At 36.9% G+C, this 24,901-nt stretch overlaps 1 pseudogene; it reads right to left on the reverse strand.

Moving 5' to 3' along the window:
- Positions 1-11,069, reverse strand: part of LOC18784158 — a 146,310-nt pseudogene extending 135,241 nt beyond the window's left edge.

Consider the following 24,901-nt stretch of genomic DNA (forward strand, 5'->3'; position numbering starts at 1 on the left):
CGATTCCGGAATGTGACATATTACCTTCCATTATAATCAGTGCCTTGAGCCAATTATTCTCCCAAAAATATCCTCTCTCCAACCTCTCTCATACACTCCTAACCACAGTATTAAAAATCGATAATTTCGGCGAAATTATCGTTTTTTTTGTCCAGCGATATTTTCGCACAAATCCATTTATATATCGTCAATTTATCGATAATTTCCTCGATTATTTCGCCGATATTTCGGCTACGATATTTCCGTTCAATTGGCAACTTCAAATGGTCAATCACGCTGGGGCTCGAACCCATCTCCACTCCGAAAATTGCAGCCTCCTAACCACCACGCTGGTCATAAGTTTGTGATTATAAACTATGTAATCTAATATATATAATACACTACTTGCGAGCTAGTTTTCAAGTTTCAACTTTTCAACTATTCACCACGTTTCAACTTACTCATTCACCCCACCATTCAACCACTCACCTAACTAATTAGTTGTAGTCATATTTCTATACATATAGTTAGGTAATCCTATTTCTATATATACAAATAAAATCAAATGGTTCCATGCCGTCCCTTGTTTCTCAACATCTCTCCAAAACAAAACATAATGCTCATATTTTTCTCAACATCTATCAACCTCAATTTCCCCACAAGTTCATAGTAAGTTATTCTCATTCATTATTGTTATTTAATTTGCATGTTTATTATTATCTATTCCAAATTTAAGGTGGTATTATATTTTAAATTGTGTCAATTACTTACTTAGTCAATGACATGTGGTCACTTACATGTGTATTTATTGTCTCTAAATTCATTATTAAAGACTTTATATGCTTCCATCACATTTTGTTACACTTGTTTCATTATTGTTTTCTTGTTGGTCCATGCATATTCTATTTGGCCTTTACACAAAGAGTTTCATATTTAAGGTAAGTTTACAAACTTATATATATGTTATTGTAATTTATACAACAACAAAAAATTTGTGTGAACTGGTGCATGTGATATGAGAACCAAATAATACTTGCATGTTAATTCTTTGAAGTAATTAAGTAATGTTGTATAATTATTCCCTAGGATAATTTTAATATGTTTAATGTTATTTATTATTTTATTACCGAATTGGATTATTATTCATTATTAGGTTTTATTATTCAATATTATTTTCGTAATTACTTAAACTCCTACAATCATTTTTCTTGCTTCCTATTTAATTCTTCCGTAGAATAACTTTATTATTTAGGTTCTCTTATATAACCGTCACTATTATATTTTTTGGCTAAAAATAATTACCTAATTTCTATGACAAATAAATATAGGTACGTTTAAGATGTCTAGTGGAGTTACTAAACGTGATCCAGCTTGGGAACATGGAGACCCAATAGACGGAAACAAAAATGGCTCAATTTGCAAATATTGTGGTCGGGTAATAAAGAGTGGTGGAGTGACACGACTTAAGTATCATCTTAGTGGATTGGATCCAGGAAATAATGTCCAACGATGCGATAGTGTTCCCCTAGAAGTGAAGGCATTCATCACCACATTGTTAAAAAATAAACAACACCAGAAGAAAAAGAAAACACATGGAATGGAAAATATTCGAGCTGGACTACGAGGAGAAGTCATTGGCCAAGCGGTTGATAGTGGTTGACAGTGATGATGATGACGATGAGGATGAATGTGATGATGACATGGAACCTGAAGAGCGACGCAATTTTAAACAAGCATTACGTGCCTCCAAACAGTCAGCATGGGAAAGAGAACACCTCCACAAACTTCCTACTAGAGCACAAGTTTCCGGGACAAGTGGTGGTGCACAGATGAGACGGGGAGCAAGTGTTAGGGAATCACAACCAACACCACCAATGGCCCCAAGTTTATATAAATCATCCAAAGCACGCCAAAAGAGTGTTTGGAGTTATTTCGCTGGAGGTAATGTGAAGGAGGGAATGGGGAGTCTAATTAGCAAGTTCTTTATCTATGACAATGTCCCTGCTGAGAAGGCATCATCACATCATTTCAAAAATATGGTATTGGGATGTCAACAGGCCAGTGTTGGAGTACAACCTCTTACTCTCTATGAGGTAAGAAACAAATATTTGGAAATGGAGTATAAAAACATTAGCGAGTATGTCAACAAGTTGAGGTCAAAGTGGAAAACTAATGGTTGCACAATCATGTGTGACGGATGGACTGGCCCGACCAGATTGTCTATCATAAACTTCATGGTATACTCTAAGGGAAAGACAATTTTTTTGAAGTTTGTTGATGCTTCAAACCATATAAAGAACTACAAGTATATTTACAAACCATTGAGGGATGTGATCATGGAGGTGAGAGAGCATAATGTTGTCCAAGTCGTGACCGACAACAGTTCTGCATTTGTAAAATGTAAGATCCCACATCGACCAACGGAGAGGGGGTGATGTGCCTTATATGTGCACACTCGCATCCATCTAGCACGAGGCCTTTTGGGAGCTCACTGGCTTCGGAGTCATGGGAACTCCGAAGTTAAGCGAGTTAGGGGCTAGAGCAATTCCAGGATGGGTGACCCACTGGGAAGTTGCTCGTGAGCTCCCAGAAACAAAACCGTAAGGGCAAAGGGGGCCCAAAGCGGACAATATCGTGCTACGGCGGAGCCGATCCCAGGATGTGACAATTTGGTATCAGAGCCACTCTGCCATGTGGTGCGAGTGTGCCGATGAGGACGTCGGGCCCGTAAGGGGGGTGGATTGTAAGATCCCACATCGACTAACGGAGAGGGGGTGATGTGCCTTATTTGTGCACACCCGCATCCATCTAGCACGAGGCCTTTTGGGAGCTCACTGGCTTCGGAGTCGTAGGAACTCCGAAGTTAAACGAGTTGGGGGCTAGAGCAATCCCAGGATGGGTGACCCATTGGGAAGTTGCTCGTGAGCTCCCAGAAACAAAACCGTGAGGGCAAAGAGGGGGGCCCAAAGCAGATAATATCGTGCTACGGCGAAGCCGATCCCGGGATGTGACAATTTGGTATCAGAGCCACTCTGCCGTGTGGTGCGAGTGTGCCAACGAGGACGTCGGGCCCTTAAGGGGGTGGATTTTAAGATCCCACATCGACCAACAGAGAGGGGGTGATGTGCCTTATATGTGCACACCCGCATCCATCTAGCACGAGTCCTTTTGGGAGCTCACTGGCTTCAGAGTCATGGGAACTCTGAAGTTAAGCGAGTTGGGGGCTAGAGCAATTTCAGGATGGGTGACCCACTGGGAAGTTGCTCGTGAGCTCCCAGAAACAAAACCGTGAGGGCAGAGAGGGGAGCCCAAAGCGGACAATATCGTGCTACGGCGGAGCCGATCCTGGGATGTGACATCAAAGCCGGAAAAAAGTTAATGAAGCGTCATAATGTATTTTGGACATCATGTGCAGCACATTGTATTGATCTCATGTTTGAGGCAATGGGGAAGAGAGAGAATATTTCCAATGTCATAAAAAGAGCTAGAACGATCACAAATTATATTTACAATCACGGTTGGTTGTTGGCAAAGATGCGTGAATTTTGCAGAGGAGAAATTATTCGTCCAGCTACCACTCGATTCGCCACAAACTATATTGCATTAGATAGCCTACTTAAAAAGAAATCAGGGTTAAAGCAACTATTCACTAGCGAAGATTGGGCCAACCACAATTTCAGCCGCTCAAATGCAGGTCGTATGGTGGAAAGTATAGTGCTTGATCATTCTTTTTGGACTCAATGCATGCAGCAGGTATAAATTATGTCATAATTTGCAATTCATTTCTTTAGTTGAATAAGTATTATTTCTCTTATTAGAGTATATGTTTCTTTGACCAGCATATTATTTGAATCCTCGATACCAATACAGACCTGGTATTGGAGACGATGGTACCCTTATACGTGCTGTACACAAAGTATATTCTAAATTAGACCCTGCATCACCAGCAGTTGGCCAATTTGGAAATGAGGTACATAATTACTTAAATTATAATAATTACATTGTTGGATTACACTAACACGATTTATTGAATTCAGCTAACATGGTTTAAAGATGCAAGAAGAACTTTTGGAGAACCAACATCAGTTGCTGCTCGAACAAAAATGTCTCCTAGTGAGTGTAAACATATTTCACTATCAGTTTATAATAGAATTTGTTGGAGTTATTAGACTTATCAATATTATTTTTCATTACAGCTGAATGGTGGATCATGTATGGGACTGATGCACCAACTGTGAGAAAGTTAGCAATCAAAGTATTATCACAAACAGCTTCCTCGTCTGCTTGTGAAAGAAATTGGAGTACATTTGCACTCATTCACACAAAGCAAAGAAATAAGTTGGCTCATAGTAGGTTGGAAAAATTAGTTTATTGCTACTACAACATGAAGCTTCAAATTCGAGATAAGGAAGCCGATATAGATCATGTCGACCGTGGTGACCCACTAGATGTGTTTGATATTGCTGCTGAAGATGATGATACAGAAGGTAACCAACTTTATCAATGGATAAGACCTCTTCATTTAGATGATGATGATGAAGGCAACCCAGCCCTAAGAGTTGCTGAAGAAGCACGTACTGAAGGGATAAATGTAGAAAGAGTATTAGAGGAGGAGGTGGGATCTAGCAGCGCTGACTCTTTGGAAGAACTTTTACGCCCAAGACCAAGAAATAAAGGAATTCCTCCTTCTTCCAATCCTACTCAACCACAAGATCCTGCTGATACTAATGATAGCTCTAGTACAAGATCAGGAGACTCGCCTACCACTGGAGGTGGGAATGATGAAGGATATAGTGGAGCTGGAGGTAGTGGTGGATATGGAAACTATGTTGGACCGCCTCCCGAATTTATGAGCCCCTTAACTGGTGAGGCAAACTTCACGCATGCAACACAAGATGAGGACCATGGGAGTAGGCGGGCAGGACCAGGAATTGGTGCCATAGGGAAGGACTATACTCGTAGAGAAAGAGGCAAGGCGATTTTGTCAAGTCAAGAAGATGATTCGTTATCTATAACTTCAGACTCTGTTGGAGTGGGAAGTAGTAACTATGATTATACTCATAACCAACCATTTCCCTACCCTTCATATCCCATTCCTTTTGGGAAGGAATCGAGCAGCTCATGGAAAGAATCTGATACTCAATTTTCAAATGATTTTGCTCATGGACAGCGTCAACCAATTTCGGATCCATATGGGTGGCATGTTAACAATTACATGCAAAATTATTTTGGGAATTTATCATTTGATGACTACTCTTCACAATACACTTACTCTACACATAGAGATGATGAAGATAGTGAAAGTTTTGAACCTTATAGGAACTCTATGTGGTACTAAGTCATTTATGTATCTTACCATGCAATGTATAAAATGTAAAATATTGTAGCAAATCATTATATATAAATGATTGTGGTGTGTTTAATCTTCTTTCATTAATTACTACATATTTTCTACACTCACAGTGTTTGTCAGGTCGCTATATAATCAACTTAAATTAGTTAAATCCATCATGCAATGCATTTCCTTCCAATTTTTTGTGATAAACTAATAGATAATTGACTAAATAAGCATCCTCCAAAGTTTCAATAAAAATTTCCAAGTTTTTCTTACAATTTCCGTGGTTTTTATTCAATTTTTATTGATATCGATAATATCCCGATATTTCCATCGAAATTTCCGTGTTTTTGGACTATCGATATTTCCGATATCACCGATATTTTAGACCTTGCTCCTAACTAACAAAATGTTGGTTTAATAATCAGAACCAACAAACTAAATTAAGGGGAGCACCCAACAGGCAAATCCAACAAGAAAAATGGATTCCCAGTTCAAAAAACCACTAGAAGATACATCATTAACTGAAATGGATGGTTTACATCATCACCGATACGATCACTATTAAGTATTACACTTACAAGTTCATACTTATCATTGGATATACCTATAAGGGGTATATATTGTAGGAATTGATTTAAGATGATGCTAAAACTATGCAGTGGGGTAAGAGGCAGACATCGCTATGCCACAAAGTCCTTCAGCTGCATCAACATCTCTTTGCATTCTTATGTACCCCTCTTCACCCCAGAGAGACCACATTGTTGTACTATGTACCTTTCGTTTGCATATCATATTCCTCGCATTGTGAGTTCGCACATTATTTGAAACTTTTAAGAGGGCCCAAACAAAAGCAATCTTGATGATGAGAGAGCAGTTGGACAAGGAACGTCGTATGCATATGAAAGGTACATAGTACGACAATGCGGTCTCCTTGTCAACAAGTAACTGTACCTAGTAACTGTACGACAATGGTTTCTCAGATATCTCTCTCTCTCCTTTGTGTTGCTACAGAAGTGAATGTTTAATGTGATAATGTTGACAAACTGAGTAAAATCTTATATTCTTTAATTATTATTATTTTTTCAAAACTCCATTGCTAGAAGTTTAATTTGTGCAGTCTCTCCTGTTCAAATTACATTGTCCTGCTTCATGTCAATGATCAGTAAACCACCAGAAGAGAAGGACACTGCAGCAATTGGAAAACCAGAGAATCCCAGTAGAAGTAGCACAACAACAAAAATCACAAAATTTCTCTGAGCCAAGCTATATACATTCATAACCAAACGAAATAGAAAACTCGCTATCATTTTCTATTGCAATATCACCAGTCAAATCATTATAGATATCCATTATGTTCTAAAATATCATCAGTCCCCCCACAAATCATATCCTTCATCCAATTATTCTTCCAAAATATCATCTTTCCAACCTGTCTCATAGACTACTAACAAAAAGTTGGTTTATTCAGAACCATCAGGCAAAGGGAGGCTGCACAAAACTGGAAAAACCAGGATCGAAGAGACTACTCAAGAGTTACTCTAAACCCAAACAGAAAAATGGATTTCCAGTTCAATAAACCAGCAAACCACAAACCATCGAAATGGAAGTGAAGCTATTTTAAAGGCATAATAGACAGCTTGCCCCAGTTGCTGTATTATTACTATATTAAGACCATTAAAAGTACACAGATATTTCGAGAAAAACTTGAATATGTTTGTAAACTTTTGTGGTTACAGACTTGACATGATTGATTTGAATTGATTCATATTACAGACAAAAAAGGAATACAACAAAAAACAACCTAGCTGGAATACCGAAATCCGGCAGGGAAGGATGCTTTCATTGTACAATGGCAGAGTTTGCATGGTAATCTGAGCTCGGTTTGAAGCAACATACACCAGATGCGTAGCCCAAAAAGGAGTTAATCAGCTTCACCTTGGTATGACCCTCTTTTGATGATTGTGGCTGCGCTACGAATGGATGAGACAAGAGACTTTCCGCTGTTAATCTTTCCCTGCTATTCATGGCAAGGCAACTCTTGAGAAAATCCCTGGCCATATCTGAGATCCCAGTCGGAAGTTTGCAAGTACGTAGATGATCAAACATCAACACGTCAGGGAAATTGTTTGGATTGTAACCAGGCTTCAAATCCCAGGGCGACTTGCCGGTTAGCATCTCAAACACAATACAACCTAGAGACCAAATATCAGAGGACTGATCTTGTTTGTTATTAATAAAAGCCTCTGGGGACAGATACCTAGGCGTGCCTCTCCATCGACTGTAATTTACTTTGGTTTTCTTAGCGAGTCCAAAATCTGCAATCTTGGCTACAAAACTAGTACCACCAGAACTAGTTGTTGTGGTAGGCACAAGCAAAATGTTGTCCGGCTTCAAATCGCAGTGAACATAGTCATACTTGTGAATGTGTTGAATCCCTTCAAGAACTGACCTTGTGTATCTTCTAACATCATATTCGGATAATTTATGACCTTTTGATTTATGTATGAGACCATCTAGGGTTCCTCCAGAAGCAAATTCTAACAACAAGTTGTAGACCATGTCACCCTTGTCTGTGGCCGTGGTCTCTTCACCTAAGCACTCGATAATGAAAGGGCAACCCTTGATCTCAAGGAGAACGTCTGACTCATGTTTAATGGACTCAGAAGCAGAGACCTTTGCTGATTTCACCGCCATCATTTCTCGCAAATTGAGCATACCGCGGCTATGCTCATCCTTTGTTGGTTTCCTGGGAGTAGCAAGAAAAACAAAACCATAGCTTCCTTTTCCAATCAACTTCCCTCTCGACCAGTGCACTCCATGACTGCACATGCTGTGGTTTTCTTCGTCTAATTTTTCATCTACCTTTCTTTTCATTATTCTTCTTCACTCAGTTCTTAGTTCTTTGTTTTCTCCACAAGGAAATAAGCTAGTCTTTCTGACAGAATTAGCGGCTGCTTGATTGTGCTCTGTAATGCTTTATAGTTTACTCTAGGGCATTGGAAGATGCATCGAATGTGTGGTTTAGGGTATAAAGTCGGTCAGGTTTAATTGATGCTTATCAGGTTTTCATTTGTGACGTAAAGATCAAGCTACTAGCTAACCAATAACATAATTTCCAGATTAGTTTATCATTTTTTCTTGCTTATCTTTTTGTTAATTTTTTTTTTCCAGCTTATCTTTTTGTTAATTAAGGGTTTCAATTTTGGAAACTTCATTTATCTATAACTTAGGAAAGAGTAAGGACTTGTCGTTTGAGATGGCGATAATATGGTAATTATCTACAAAACCAAATTTTCATACTTCAATATATCTCGGAAGATTTGGATTTCATGGATTTCATGTCTTTTCAATGCTAGGATTTATTTTATTCAAAACCTAGCTTTCTTCTCCATTCTTTTTATAGAAAATTTGGCATAAGTCCAATTCTTATGAGAGATGTTGGGTGCAATCCATGTAGAAGTTGTTGTTGATCTAAGTCCTTTGACTTTTGCGCCACATAAGATTACATGCGTTTTTTTTTATATTGATGTTTATGCTTTATTTTATTTATTTATTAATTATTTTGTTGTTCCAATTATGCCCCTAAAACATAAATAAGGTAAATTATGGATTTGTAAAATCGTTAAGGTATTGATTTGTAGGAAATTAATTATTAGATTTGATTTGAATTTAATTGCCTCTACTCCAGCTGCAATTATACAATAGTATGGTAGTACCACGTGGCAATTGACATGTAGTATTACGTTCCATTGAGCTTGCAACATGTGGATATGGTAATAAATTTCTCCGTGTTTGCCTTCTCCAAACCTCCGTGTCTTTGTTATTCTTCCTAGAGACTGAACTCAAGTTTGAAGGCGCCGACTTTGACCGCAAAAAAAAGTTTGAAGGTGCTTACCAGAAAAGATAATAATAACAATGGAGTTACATGATGCAAGAAGCCAAGATTATTTCTTTTAGCAGTTGATTTATTTGAAGCAAACTCTCACTAAAAATTGCCAAAATTTATGGATATTTTTTTTTATGTTCTTTCTCCAAGAGAAGGTGTTTTTCAACCCATAATTTTTATTTTATTTTAAAAATCAACCACGAACAACGCATGATCGTTGATGTGTCTTTGTTGAATAATGAATTTGCTTGAAATAATGGTGTGATAGACCAACAAAGATTGTGGGTAATGGATTTCGGGAAAGTTCTTCAATTTCTTCATAGATCTCTAATTAATGGGCCTCTTAGAAATTTTGTTATTCTCTCTCATAATCTTTGACAAGTAATGGGTGCTCTAAACTTAATCTGCACATGCGATGTGTTCATGGGTAAACTTCCGACTGAAATTTGGAATAGTTTTAATATTTCAGAAAACGAGAAGAAAGAGATGGAGGTTTTGGAGAAACAAACATCGTTAGAGAGAAATTTATTACATCCACATGTCACAAGCTTAGTGGAACGTAGTACCAGGTGTCAATTGCCAGATGGTACTACCGTACTATTGTATAATTTCTCCGAGTCTAGGTAATTAAATCCATAAGTTACCTCCATTCTAGGTAATTAAACCCAAAAGCCAGATCTTGTGCACATAGTTATACCCATAAATTGCCTCTAGTTCAAGTAATTGAACTCATATAATACATTTGGTATGGATTTTTAAAATCATAATTAAAGTAAAAAAGTACCTATCTAAAAGGTTATAGAAAAAGGAAAAAAAGGAACTCATACATCTGCAACAAGTATACTCGCACTTGAGTATATTGAGATGAAACTCCATAAAAATTGCTTTGGAAAACCCAAGAAAAAAACTATCACTTGAAAGGCAGGTATGTGTGTGTGTGTGCGTGTGTGTGTGTTTGTATATATAGGAAACTCCATCAAATTTTTTTTTAAGAAAACTCAAGAAAAAAGACTACTACCTGTAATGTAGGTACGTATATATAAAAGGAAACACATATACACACACACATAAGGAAATGCTGAATTTTAGGAAAGTGTTTTCATATAATTCCATTTATGATTGTCTCATACACTGGAAATTCCTTAAAAATTATGGACATTCTAATTGCTTACTTGGTGAGAGTGGACTACAATTGAAAAGGGAGATCATATGTACTACATCCATTACATCTTGATGAAAATGGACATATATCTAAGAAGCCCTTCTTTTTAAAGCAGAGTTATATATTAAGCATTTTTTGCTATATAATGATTATAAGAAAATGACATAATTAATTTAGACATAGTTGGATAACTGAACAAAAAGAAAATATACTTAAAAAATAGATGGTTTCGATCGTTGAAAAAAAATTCGTAGGGGACCCTAAAAAGTGTCCCTCAAATAAAATTATTTGAGGGATCCCTCAATAGAAGGGGACTATATATATATTTTTTCTCTTAGCTATTAAATATTAACTAGACGCTTAATTACCACATTGGCCTTGGTCCTTCATTGGGGTAACAGCTCCTTGTTTTCTCCAGTCCACTGTAGCTGGCACTTTAGCCGTAACATTTTCATATTTGAAAGAAGTTGTCTTTGTCGAGCATTCATGCCGCTTGAATCTATTTCTTGTTGCTTTGAACTCTTCATTCGTAAGATCTGCAAATCGATTGACGCTTAATACTTGTATGATTTGTTTACGTTGTTATTGGAAGATTCTATAAATGCAACATTTTCCTTAAATATCTTAAAACACTTTAAATTCTCATTAATGTCGTTGTATACTCGGCTATTATGAACTAGCCATTGCTCGTATCTCCCATGCATAGATGCATCTTGCAGACTACAAGAAATGGCTTCACAAGACCAAGCCCCCAACATGAGGATGAAGCCCAGACAAATACCTAATTTTATGTTCAATGGAATTGAATTTAATCTGTACGGTATCATAGATATATATATATATTTTTGGTTGAGTTTAAATAAGATATTTTATCCCGATATATTAGTTTTATTTATTTATTTATCTATATATATATAAAGCAAAAGGCGGAGAATGGTGAAACATTCAAAATACCAGAAAATGCCCTTGGTTAATGCAAACATTAAGAATTAAAATTATTAATTAAATAAGGATAATATGGTAAATTCATAATTTTTCATATTAAAAAAATTAAAATTAAAAGAAAATTCAGATAATGGATCCTATTTTTATGGAACACAACTATCCATTATCTTTTTTAATTCTAAAATAAATTTAATTTTTTTTAAAAAAAACCTCTCGCAGGCGCAGAAGCGCGTGCAGAGAGGCTAGTAATGATTATGTTAATAGTTTGTTGATTCACTGTTCTCACAACTTTTGTCTCCAAGAGAAGAGTTCCATTTTAGGTCCTCACTTGCTATGGCATATTGGACACAACCTTCACTAAAAGACTATTTTTCACAAGGCTTTTACTCCTCTCAAGCTTTTTCTTCCAACACTGGTGCTTCCAACATTGGCATTGCCCCTTCTTCTTGAACTCCACCAACTCTCCCTCCTCCTCTCTCTCCACTCCTTCCTCTTCCCTCTTCCCCAAAACTGAAACCATCCTCACCAACCCCTCCTCCTTACTCTTCACCCACAACTTCCTCATCCTGTCCCTTACCTCACACCCCTTCTCCTCATGCCCCCCACCGCAAAACCCGCACTCGACAACCTTCTCTTTTGCCGCGGTAGCAGCCCGAACGCTCTTCACTTTTTCAAACCCAAAAGCAAGCCTCAAAGCGTCGTTTAAGGAACTGGGTTTCTCTGCAACAATCCAATCCTTAAACTCCTTCCTCAACCCATCAATAAAAACCCCTTTGAGCACATTGTCTTGCGGTCCATGATCCGGCCACCGCTTCAAAATCCATTGCAGTCTCAGAAAATAAGCACGCACTGTCTCATCCCTGCCCTGCTTGATCATCGTCAATTCCGACCGCAATTGATCGATCTGATCATACGCCTGAAAGAACAGCGATCTTATTTCTTCCCAACTAAACGAAGGGTAGGGATCAATGTTCAAATCGTACCACAGAGCCGCTTCATTTTCAAGCGTCACCGGGAATATTCTCACCATCACGTCCACTGTTGGGCAACTGAAATTTGCGCGGCAAAATTTGGCGAACCGGGTTAAATGGGTAACCGGGCATTCGTTCGAACCGCCCCGAAAGATCGGCAGAGGCGCAATGGGTATGTAGTAAGGGGTCTGATTGGTTGTGGGTTCTGAGAAATTTTTAGTCTTTGATGGCAGTGAGGCTCTGGCTTTGATTTGATTACTTGAAGAAACAGACTCGGGCTGTGGTTGTGAGGAGGAGAATTGGTCGCTCGGGGAATTGGTTTCTGATTCTGATGCCAAGTAGATAGATTGATTTTGTGATTGTGAAACGTCGTCGCTGCAATCGTCGTCGTAAGAATTGGAGTTTCTCTTTGTTAGGTAAGCCATTTTGTGAGGAAGGAGAGGTTTGGATTGGGAAACTGTCAAATTTGAACTTCAACAGGTTTTCCCTTTTTAGATTTTGAAATGGGATTCTTAATTGGGTAATACTAGGGAGACCATCTTTTTGTACCACAATTGTATACCATTTTATGTGAAAGATGATGTGGCATGCCAAATCATTTAATACAACTACATATATTTTAAATTTTTATTCTCTTCTAATTAATGCACTGATCCCATCAGATTTATTTATTTATGTATTTATTTATTCATTTATAGCCTTTCCTCTTCCTCCTCCTCCGTCTCACCCATTTCATACAACAAGGAAAGGTAGTTGGGTTTTGATTCTAAATATTATATTATTTCAGATCTACAAGAACAATATAGTTAGATTTCTGAGGAAGTCCATGAAGATATAACGTTTTTATCGGATCAGTTGCTTTTTCCACCACATTATAGCGACTAGGTTTTTTTTTTTTGGTTGCGAAATTGACCACTAGTTGCAGGCCGTAAGAGACAAAAGAACAAAACATGGTAGCCAACATGGGGAAAGGGGTTGATTCTGTGTTTAACACCCATGAAAAATCCGGCAATCATAAAATTGTTTTGGAGAAGACAGTATAGGGAGAAGGAAGAAGAGAGAGTGAAGATAGAAAGACTCATATCGGTAATTGTGCTGTAATTAGGGGATAATAAAACATATTTACACAACTACAAAAAAGCAAAAAGACGACGGTAAATCACCGTCGTGTATTGGGTTTTTCAATGGTCGTGGAATCCACCGTCATCTTTTCCCTCATAAACCACGACGCTAAATAACCGTCGTTGTTAACATATACAACGTCATCAACAAATACAAAACGACGTCTTTGTACTGCAAAAAGATCTAAAAAAAGCAATCGAGGATGATAATAGACGACCAACTCTCTAAAAAAACCGTCGTTAAAAAGGAAAAATATGACACATATTAACAAAACAAGGCCGCAAGATAGACATACAACGACGAAAATACAAACACGATGACGTTAAATATAATTTTCACGACAATAAAAAATATGACGTCTTTAAATACATTAGAAGACGACGTTATTTATACCTACTACGTCGCATATATAAAAACAACCGTCGTAAAATTAATTTTCCACTTCGATTTTTCGATAAAAGATGACGTGGAAATAGTTGTCAGTGTCATTATTTACGACGTATATGTTTATAGAGTAGACATTGAAAAACTAAACAACGTCGGTTACAAATATATGAGAGTCGTATTACAAAATTTATACGTCCTATTTTCAGAAACAAACAACGACGATAAATATTAGACGTTGTTAAATAAAACAACGTCGGAAAAAAATAAAAACAGACGTGTTTAGTCTGCTAAAGTTCTAGAAAATAGTCGAGGATGAGAATAGACGACCAACTCAAAAAAATCACCGTTGTTAAAAAGGAAAAATATGACACATATTAAAAGAACAAGGCCGCAAGATATACATACAACGACGAAAACTAAAATACTACGCCGTTAAATATAATTTACCCGACAAGAAAAAATATGACGTCTTTAAATACATGAGAAGACGACGTTATTGAAATCTACTACGTCTCTTATTTACAAAAAACCGTCGTGAAATAAATTTTCCACTTCGATTTTTCTAAAAAAGATGACGTGGAAATAGTTGTCAGTGTCATTATTTACGACGTATACATTTATATAGTCGACGTTGTATTTATATGTATTCATTACTCACGACGCACTTAATAATATAGACGACGTTGAACTTCTAAACAACGTCGGTTCCAAATAAATGAGAGCCGTATTACAGAACATATAGACGGCGTAGATTATGATGAGAGCCGTATTACAAATAACGTCGTTTAATTGTTATTAGACGGCGGTTATAATGAATTTCCGTCGGAATTCATATCGTTCCTCTTCGTTTATAAAAGAACTTGCGATGTGGAAAATGTATGATGACGTCGTATTTTTTAACGTTCACATTATATATCTCGTTTTTTAGACGTCGTTATTATGGGATTGGAGTCGTGTTATTTTGAATTACATGGCGGTTCTTAATCCTTCCCCGACGTGATAAACTGGATAATTGCTTCACAATAGCGTCGTGGTTCTTCATTGTTACGTTGCTTTAAGACGTCGGTAAATATGCTGAATAAATGGTTCACCATAACGTCGTGTTTTATTTGAACAGACGTTGTTTTTTATGCAGAATATAATGATGTAATCTGGATCCAGTATTTTTTGCACTGATTGTTTTGTGGCCAAAACCTGTATAATGAAAGTGAAGAAATCACATTACAATATATTATAAAATGAATGTCATACACTGCCAATTACATAAGCATCATTCAATCCATATATCTTCACACTCACCTCGAATATTTTGAGCACCTAACTCACCCACCAGTTCATCAAATGTGTCAACATTTGGCATCCCTCTAGTAAATGGCTCACACTCAATTATCACATCACCTAAGACTTCATCACCAATAACATCATTATATTCTCTATTAGGCATTGATAACACTACCGACCAACCATGATGCATCGGGTCGTCAACAAAAAATATTTGTTTGACTTGAGAAGCCAAAACAAATTGGTCATTCCTATGTCCAATTTTACTCAAATCTACAAGGGTAAATCCAAGTTCGTCGACTACAAGACCAGAACTATCTATCCAATCACACCTAAAGACTGGGATTGTAAACTTTTGGTAGTCAAGGTCCCAAATTTCTTGAATGACACCATAGAAACCCATATTTGAGAGAATTGGGTTTTTATCCTTGGCACTAGCAACTTGCATGGTATGTGCAAGTAAATAAACTCCACTATTTTGAGTTGTCCGCATATCATCTTGTGCCTTGATATTGAATTTAATACCTTTAATAAGATAGCTCCTATATAATGGCACTGCCATGTTTGGACCAGCTGCTAGCCACCTTAAATTTTCTGATACGCCATTATTGTCTTCCTCAAGTTCACTTTGAACCTGCAAATTAATCAAATCTTAATTCAATCTAACATAGAAATAAGAAGAAAATTAAAAGAGAAATATGTTATTCAACAACATATAGCTTGAAGCGTAGCCATTGAATGAAAGTGCTATTGTGCTTATCCTGCAGCCACTTTGTTCTCTTTCTAAAATTTGGATAAGCAGTCTTGATGTGGATCATATGTTGCCTACATGACACGAAAAATTCAAGCATTACGGTCCCAAATATATAAGATAAACATAAGAAATAATTTAAAATGGAAACTTAAAGAATAAAACTCATACGTACTCGATATAAGGTAGGACTTCCTCCGTATTCTCCAAGACATATAGATGTGCTTGATTCAACAGGTCCTGATCAACTACGCTCACTGTGCAACCTGATAATGGCTTTGAAACTCCCATCTTTTGGCTTGAAGGCACTCCAACTGTACTAACATCAAATAAATGCTGAGTACAAAACTCTACCGCTTCTTCAGCTATATACCGCTCAGCAATGCAACCTTCGGGACGAGTACGATTCTGAACATACCCCTTCAGCACTTTCATATATCTTTCAAACGGATACATCCACCTAAAATATACTGGCCCACATAGACGAACTTCTCTGACAAGATGTACTACTAGATGAACCATGATATCAAAGAATGAAGGGGGAAAGTACTTCTCAAGCAAACACAGAGTAACTACTACATCTTCTTCCAACTTATCTAGCTTGGAAACATCAACAGTCTTTGCACATATAGCATTGAAGAAGAAGCACAAACGAGTTATTGCATACCTTGCAGGCTTCTCCAAAACAGAACGAATTGCCACAGGGAGCAATTGTTGCATTAAGGTATGACAATCATGTGATTTAAGGCCAAGAAGTCTTGAATCTTGTAAAGATACAAGATTTTTAATATTTGAAGAATAACCTTCAGGGACCTTCATACCATAGAAAGAATTGCAAACCTCTCTCTTCTCTGCTCTTGACAAATTCCAAGGCCCAGGAGGCAAACGAGTACGTCTTTCTCCATACTCGGGTTGCAAATCAGTTTTGACCCCCATGTTCAATAAATCTAATCGAGCAGCAATCCCATCTTTATTTTTTCCAGGGATCTCCAGCAATGTACCAATGATACTATCGCAAACATTCTTCTCAATGTGCATAACATCTAGGGCATGCCTTACAGGAAGGTATTTCCAATACTCGAGATCAAAGAATATTGATTTCTTCTTCCAACAAACTCTGTCACCATTTTCAACCATATGCAGCACTTCTTCTCCGGTTAATGGCTCGGGAGGTATGCCATATTCAGGTTTCCCATTAAAAGCTGCACGTTGCCTCCTATATGGATGATTGATTGGTAACCATTTTCTATGCCCAATGTAACAAATTTTGTGGCCATTTTTCAACCTGTGACTAGGTGTATCATCGCCGCATATTGGACAAGCTTTATATCCTTTAACAACACAACCAGATAAGTTTCCATAGGCGGGGAAATCATTAATTGTCCACATTAATGCAGCTCTGAGTGTAAAGTATTCTCCATTATGTGCATCATACACTCCTCTAATCCCAACCCACAAGGATTTTAAATCATCAATCAAAGGCTCCAAGTAGACGTCTATATCATTTCCGGGTTGTTTAGGACCGGAAATCAATAAGGTTAACATCATGAACTTTCGTTTCATGCACAGCCATGGAGGGAGATTATATGTAACTAAGATAACCGGCCAACAACTATATCTGCTACTTAGAGAACTGTGGGGATTGAATCCATCAGATGAAAGAGCCAATCTCAAGTTTCTCGGCTCATTACCAAACTCAGGCCATTTATCATCAAGAAGTTTCCAAGACGGGGAATCCGCCGGATGAGACATCTGACCGTCAATTGATTTTCTAGCAGCATGCCACCAAGTCAAACTCTTAGCTGTCTCATGTGATTGAAACATCCTTTTAAACCTTGGAATTGGGGGAAAATACCACACCACCTTCGCTGGTACACCCTCTTTCAAGATTGAATCTTTGCCTTCCTTCCACCTTGAGATACCACAAGTAGGACAATTAGTTGAATCCTCATACTCCTTCCTATACAAGATGCAATCATTGGGGCATGCGTGCATTTTCTCATAACACAGCCCCAATGCACACAAAGTCTTTTTAGCCTCATACATGGAGGTTGGTATTGTATTTCCTTCTGGAAGCAAATCGCCTTGAAGTATCAATAATTCTGTAAAACAGACATCACTCATCCCATGTTTTGCCTTCAAATTATACAACTTCACTAATGCCGATAACTTCGTGTACTTTCTACAACCAGGGTACACTGGTTGATCTCCATCCCCAATCACATTGGCAAACTCATACGGATCCGAACCAAAATCACCAAAATCATTATCATCCATATCAATTTCTTCAGACACAAAACTGTACCTACTATGGCCATCATCTTCTTCAACATTTCTACTAGCATTAGTAGTTGCTTCCCAAGGTTCTCCGTGAAATGTCCAATTCTTATAGCTTTGGTCAATTCCATTAAAGTATAAGTGATCCCTTATAATTCCAACCCCAAACAACTTCAAATTAACACATTTAACACATGGACAACGGATATGTGTTGTAGTTAGAAGATTTTCTACAGCAAAGTTCAAAAATGCTTCCACCCCAAATTCATATGCCTTCGATCTTCTATCCGAGTGCATCCATGACTTATCCATCTCCGACACTATAACCTATTATCTATAATAAAGTGAAAATACAGGCAATGACCATCACTATAGCAGATTATACAATGATCTAATCGCAAGTAATACACAACAGAGACGACGGGTTTTAAACAAAAACAGACGTATTTGGCATATATAGACGACGGATTTTCAACAGACGTCGTCTATTATAAGTAATACAAACGACGGTTTATGAAAAAACCGTCGTGTATAAGTAATACAACGACGGTTGTTTAAAAAAACCGTCGTGTAATCGTCGTCGTATGCCTTAAAATTCGTCGTGTCTCAGTTTATTTTCAAGAACACAAAACCCATTAAGAACACAACATATATATGAAACCAAGCAAGAAACCAACATATACATGAAACCAAGCATGAAAACAATAAATCCATTCCCAATTCAACATAACATAGGGTGATTAAAAGATACGACAAAATTAAATCCATTCCCAATTCAACATAACAGATAATGTAATCCATGAACCCATTAAACAGAAAATCCATGAACCCATACCTATAAGCACATTATTAACAGATCGCAAAGCATACACATAAAACCCTTTAACAAAACAACCTAATATCATTCAATGAATTTACAAGGGGAAGATAGGGTTTGTACTTACAGGTTGGACGAGCTCACAGATTCGACGGAGCCTGGAGAGTGCAACTTTTAATTAGAGCAGAAGTGAGAGAGCGAAATGTTATGTCGCGCGAAACTGAAAATTTTAGGTTTCAGGGTTCGAAGTATAAGAATAAGAGCCAAATCTTAAAAAATTTAGGTCGCGCGAAAATTTTTAGAGCTCGCGCGTTTTAAAACGTTGAAAGAAAAACCAAGGCGAAAGTTCTACAAGTACCGACGTAAATTTAATATTCCACGACGGAAACTTCATTTTCGGATTAAGAACGTAAGGCCGTTCATTTTGAAGCTTCATTTTTCGGATTAATTTTAAATTAATTTTGAATTTTTTATATAACGACGACTGAAAAATCACGTCGGTGTTAAGAAATTAAAGACGTTGTAAATTAATACCACCGTCGTTAAAAATTAATACCCTAAACCCATAAAACTAAATTATACAATTTAAAAAATTAAGTTTATAAAAGGTTTTATGGTTTTAAAGCCTAACATATACCCTAGACTACCCAACAATTATACTTTAAAAATAAACCCCAATAAATAACAACCCTAATCTCTAAACCCTAGACTCTAAACCCTAAACCATAAAACTAGAAGTGATTTTATGACTCATCAAAACAATTTTGTTTTGGATGGTCATTTTAAATTTTTGTTATTCAAAATGAATTTTTTCAAGGTTTATGTGGAAGAAAATATATCTAAACCCTAAACCATAAAACTAGAAGTGATTTTATGACTCATCAAAATAATTTTGTTTTGGATGGTCATTTTAAATTTTTGTTATTCAAAATGAATTTTTTCAAGGTTTATGTGGAAGAAAATATATCAATGACTTCATAGGAGTTGACTTTTCAATTTTCTGATTTATTTTAAATTTATTTTGAATATTTTGATATAAAAATAATAAAATATTCTTACCACAACAACAAACCACGTCGGTGTTAATAAATTGTAGACGTTGTAAATTGTAATAGACTACTAAGTCGTTAAAATGACGTCGTTAAAATGAGAAACCATGGCGGCTATTTAACTATACGACGTAAAATATATATTCCACGACTTAACCGCTGTCGTTACATAAACGTCGTCGATGATACCCTGAACCCTTAAGAAATTGAAGATGTTGTAAACCATAAACGACTCAATTGTTCAAAGAACGTCGTCTACCTATATTTTTACGTCGTATTTGTTTAAAACACGAAACAACAAAATACGACGGTTTTTGACTTTATTAGGTCGTTGGAAAAGTATTACACGTCGGTTAAGCAATTTGTATGTTTGTTTTTTTTTTAATTTAAGAAAACCTCAACAAATTTTTACATTACATATTATAGAGAAAATTTGTACATTATACATAAATATCAAGTGTTCAATAATTGCCCTGTTTAATAATTTGGAAAACAAACTCTGCCCATTCATTCCGGACTTCATCAATGGCTTCTTGGGGGTATGAAGCTTCCTGGTTTTCCTTGGCATACTGCATAAACAATGACTATTAGGGTTTATAAATAAAAAGAAATTCAATCACAGACGACGATATTTTTCATAACCGATGTAGTATATCCATTCAACGACGTTAATTTTACATGACCGTCGTTGATAATACAAAAAACGACGTTAAATGTATGAAGGTAATTTCTTCTTACCTTATACTCAAACCCCAAGGAAGGATCCATGATGATGTCCCTCATGAAGCGCATCACATAATACCCGCATTCGACATTGCTGGGTTGCTTTGGTGTGCCTGAGAGAGTTTTCCAAATTACATTTTTACGTCCTGCTCGGGCTATGTGGGTATTATATATTTTTAAAGCACTGTTCACGATATTTTTCGCCTCTTCGTCGACCACACGATGACCTGGCAGAGGATCCAGAAAATAGACGGTCTCCTTCTTTGCTCTTACAATCAGCAAGATCCAATGACGGCTGCACAAAATTAATATAAAAATGACGGTTATTTACAAAAACGACGTATTATAGTATTTCACACGACGAAATAAAGTAGATAACGACGACATTATATATTTATCACGACGATAAATAAATACCGACGTGGTTAGTAGTTTCAAACGACTAAATAAAATAAAACACCGACGTGGTTAGTTTATAAGCTGTCATTTATTGAAAATCATAAAAACAAAATCCTAAGGAGACTAACCCTGGATTGTAAGGCATCATGAAAATCTGTTCACCGTCTGTCTTCTGAAGTCGAGCTGCTACCAGTCGTGATCTTTCAGTTATTGTGCCAGAGTTGGCACTAACTGTAGCAGGGTCGATAAAGCCAACCATGCTGCACATATTGGCTTGTTTCAAAACATCGTGTAAGTACCTAAATACATAAAATAATATAAACAAGTCAGCACAAAACAACACGACGGTTATGTATAAAAAAACGACGTATTATAATATTTCACACGACGTACTGAAATAGATGAGGACGTTATAATATATTTATCACGACGGTAGTTAGTTAAGACGACGTGGTTAGTTAGTTAAGACGACACAATATATAAACCAACGAGGTTTTATTTTAGAAGTTCAAACCTCATATATACAGCCAATACAGTAGCTCCAATTTCTTCCGTGCCTGCAAATTGTGTAATATCTTCAGGCAGGAGGAAGGTATCGTGCTCACCACCAAACACCTCCTTATTAATTGTAAATTGGAGTGTCTTATCCTCAGGCAGGAGTGTCGTTTCCACAAAACGACAAAGGGTTTTTAAAGAAGATGGCGCCTCCATATTTGAATAATCACCAACTTCAATAACCTGTTTAAAGAAATAAAAAAAATGACGTGGTAATTCAATAAAGACGACGGTTTAAGGAATAAAACGTCGTCTTAAAAGTATTTAAACGACGGTGAAAAAACTGTCGTGGTAATTCAATAAAGACGACGGTTTTATGAATAAAGCGTCGTCTGAAACCATTTAAACGACGGTGCAAAAACCGTCGTTTAAATATTTTATTACGTCTTAAAAAAATTCCGCCGTCTAAGTTGTAAACAAACGACGGATTAAATAAAAATATCGACGTCTGAAATTTTGAAAAACAAATAAAAAAGGCAAAGTTATGTGAACATACCTTGTCGTCATGCTTTTCTTCATCTTCTTTCTCCTTTTCTTCTTCCTTCTCTTCATCTCTTTTTTCTTCTTCCTTCTCTTCATCTGGCTGATGTTTCCCCATTTTGGCAGTATCATCCTCCAAATGTAGGGATCTCACATCACCTCCAGAGCAGCTAGCTTTGTCAGACATTGGATTTTTGGGGCTTTGGCTAATTCTTGGTTTAAGCATGCTTGGATCAAAATTGGGAATTAATTGGGAAAGCTGACTCAGAAAATGCTCCCTCTCAGCCTCTACCAATTGTTTTGTCCTAGCCTCCATCCTTAAGGCCTCTTCCCTTGCCTTAGCCTCCATCTTTTTAGTCTCTTCTTGAAGGAGAACTCTTAAACTGTCCTTCAAACGGTCGTCAAAGCTCACCCTCTGTGGTTTGGGCAAATTGAAATATTGCCTTGGGGAAACACCAGCACCAACTCCCCTCACTCTGCCTGGATGCTCGGGGCCCAAAGCCATGGTCAGCACATCATTGCTGTCATCTACTCTGACTTTGCCTTCCGAGACTTGTTTCTGCAATTCATCCTAAAACAAAGATAAACAAAAAAACACACGACGGTTATTTATGTACAAACGACGTATTATATAATTTCACACGACGCAATAACGTATAAACCGACGTTATTATAACTTATCACGACGGTAGTTATACCGACGTGGTTATTTATTTAAAACGACGAAATGAATAAACAACCGACGTCTTATGCTATAATTAAAGAAAACAGAGTAGTGATTCCTATTAGACCATTAACGACGTTTTTAAAAAAGTTTCGACGTGGTAATATCATTCAAACGACGCGAAAATGAACCACCGACTTCTTATGCTATAATTACAGAAAATTAGTAGTGATTCCTATTTAGACCTTTAACGACGTTTTTAAAAACTTTTCGACGTGGTAATATCATTCACACGACGAAAAATATAACATACGACGTAATAAGAATAATTCACAGTTTAATAAAAATTTAAAACAGAGTGATAGTAGGCTTACAATTAATTTTTCTTTCTCTGCCACCTTTGGATCAGGGATGTTACCATGTTTGTCCTGTCTAGCTCTCTTCCATAAGGTAGATCGATCAATTTCTACCCCAGGCATGGTTTCCTCCAATTGATCCTCCAATCTAGCATATCCTTTTCGAGACAATCGATGATTGTACTCGAGTTTCTCCCTAATCTGTGCATGTTGAGAATGCACAGACTCAAAATCTTTGGATAGCCTTGAAGCTACAAAGGCATCCCATTGTGCTTTCTCTATGAATTTATATGTTTCAGGGGGTTGGCTTAATTTCTCCCTGTCATTGGTGTATGGAAGGATATAATGCCTCGTTAGTGTAGACTTGAAATCCTTCCATTTCTTGGAAGCAGAAGCTAAAACAGAGGTCTTGCCCCCTTGGCCTACGACAAAAGCCATGTCAACTGCTTCCCAAATCTGCTCCTTTATATCCTTGGGGATTTGGGACCATTTCTTGTCCACAAGTGGGATCCTGGAGCGTGCCAACACACCAATATACGACTGCATCTCAATATGTGCTTGGCCAACACCTTTCCCCCTTTTATTGTACTCAACAATTGGCCTCAGTTTCTGAAGCTTTCTCTTCACAACACGAGGCATTGTGCTCATACCTCGACCAGTCTTTGAATCATCAGAGATTGTTGTCTGGCTGGTTGGTTCTGTCTCAGCAGATGATGAAGCAAACTTCATCTTCTTCGAAGACTTCATCTCCTTCGAAGACTTGTCTTGAGGAGCTACCATTCCAAGCTTCTTGGAGCCAGAATCCTTAGTTTGTTGTTGAGAAACCATTTTAACAGACAAAACTGCAAGTGAAAATATTTCAGGAAAACATTAAGAACACAAACGACGGTATTAAAAAAATACGACGTATGATATGATTTTAGACGACGCAATGAAATAATCTCAGACGTAATAAATGTTTAAAACCATTATTTATATAACGTCGTGGTATATATGTTCACACGACGTCAATAGTAATACACCGTCGTGGTAAACTATTATTTATATAACGTCGTGGTATTTATGTTCATACGACGTCAATAGTAATACACCGTCGTGGTATTAACATTCACACGACGTAAAACAATAAGATATTTTGTCGTCTATATTAGATACCAACCCTAGTTTCTTTTTCTTTATATTTTATCAAATAAGGGAAAAACAAAAACCATTGTTCAGAGAAATCAAACCTGCAATTAAACAAGCATATAAAAAAAGACTATTATTTTAAAAACAACTTTGTCAATTTTCAGACGACGCTAGAACAACTGACGAACCGTCGTGGTCTACCGTCGTCTTATTTAGTTGAGGTAGTTGTCTTCAAAGTTGGAAACTTTCCCTCTTTGTCTGTATATTTTATCAAACTTGGAAAGAAGTAAAATGATTTTGGCCAGAAAAAAGGTAAAAAGATTTTTCAAACAAAAAACGTATGAGCATGCAAAACAGTAACCAAAATAGTGAAAATGAAAGCTTACCTTTTGCGTGCAATGAAAGCAAGAGGAAGATGATCGATGTTTAAGTTCAGAGACGACGAAGAAGACGAGAGGAAGACGATGAGAAACTCTGACAATGCTCTGACAAGGAAAAAAGACGAAAAGGTTTCTCTGGGAGATTGAAATTTTTAATCGGGTTTGGAAACAGTGCATGTGTAAGTCGAAAAGTTGCTTACATATAAAACCATTTCAAAAAAATAATACGGCGGTTACATTTAACTACGTCG

This window comes from Prunus persica, chromosome G3, assembly GCF_000346465.2.
Source record: "Prunus persica cultivar Lovell chromosome G3, Prunus_persica_NCBIv2, whole genome shotgun sequence".
Lineage (NCBI taxonomy): Eukaryota > Viridiplantae > Streptophyta > Magnoliopsida > Rosales > Rosaceae > Prunus > Prunus persica.